The following is a 668-nucleotide window of genomic DNA, read 5'->3' on the forward strand; positions in this document are numbered from 1 at the left end:
ATATGAGTCTGAGCATGCAGACAGTCTGTGCACAATTCACGGTGAAAAGGACAGGTAAGTCTGGCATTTACGAAAATAAAAACTGAGCAGATACATCCTGAGAGGAAATGCAGTTACTATGTACCCAAATGATAGCAAAACATACTTGAAACACTTTTTTTTTTTTAACAGTACATCTAAGTATAGGTACAAGAGTTCCTGTACACTGAAGCCTGTTGACGTCTCCAGACCAAAGCTCAAGAAGTGCACCATGGTCTTCAAGTCCTATTTGATTGTGAGTCTGAGAAGTGTGACAGAAGTGTGACAAAAAAAAACAAAAAAACTCATAATGCTTGTCAAAAAAGAAAAAAGAGTATGGTAGTGGAAGTGTAGTCCCCCAAATATTAACTGTCCTTTGAGTATTTAACACCCTTGAATAACCTAACCTTAAAGTGCTGTCTATTGTTCATTGTTGTTTTCTAAGAGCAAAATCCTTTTCTTAAAAATATTCTTAGTTTCTGTCCTCCCATGTGATGAGGATTGATCTGAACTGTGACAGTATGAATCAAAGTTCAAGATTTTCCTACAAGCCAGTTTGTCACAGTGAGTACAATGAGAAATATATCACCTCTATGTGACTTTCCTTGTGTGCTACTCATGATGATCTAAAACTATGTGTGTGTGTGTGT

General features: G+C 36.7%; 1 long non-coding RNA gene across 1 annotated transcript; it reads left to right on the plus strand.

The window, feature by feature from the left end:
- Positions 1-658, plus strand: LOC113745423 (uncharacterized). Its single transcript, XR_003462136.1, has 3 exons — positions 1-54; positions 172-274; positions 495-658. It is a non-coding gene; the product is annotated as an uncharacterized LOC113745423 (long non-coding RNA).
- Positions 659-668: the final 10 nt, after the last annotated feature.

The sequence above is a fragment of the Larimichthys crocea genome, unplaced genomic scaffold (assembly GCF_000972845.2).
Source record: "Larimichthys crocea isolate SSNF unplaced genomic scaffold, L_crocea_2.0 scaffold74174, whole genome shotgun sequence".
Taxonomy (NCBI): domain Eukaryota; kingdom Metazoa; phylum Chordata; class Actinopteri; family Sciaenidae; genus Larimichthys; species Larimichthys crocea.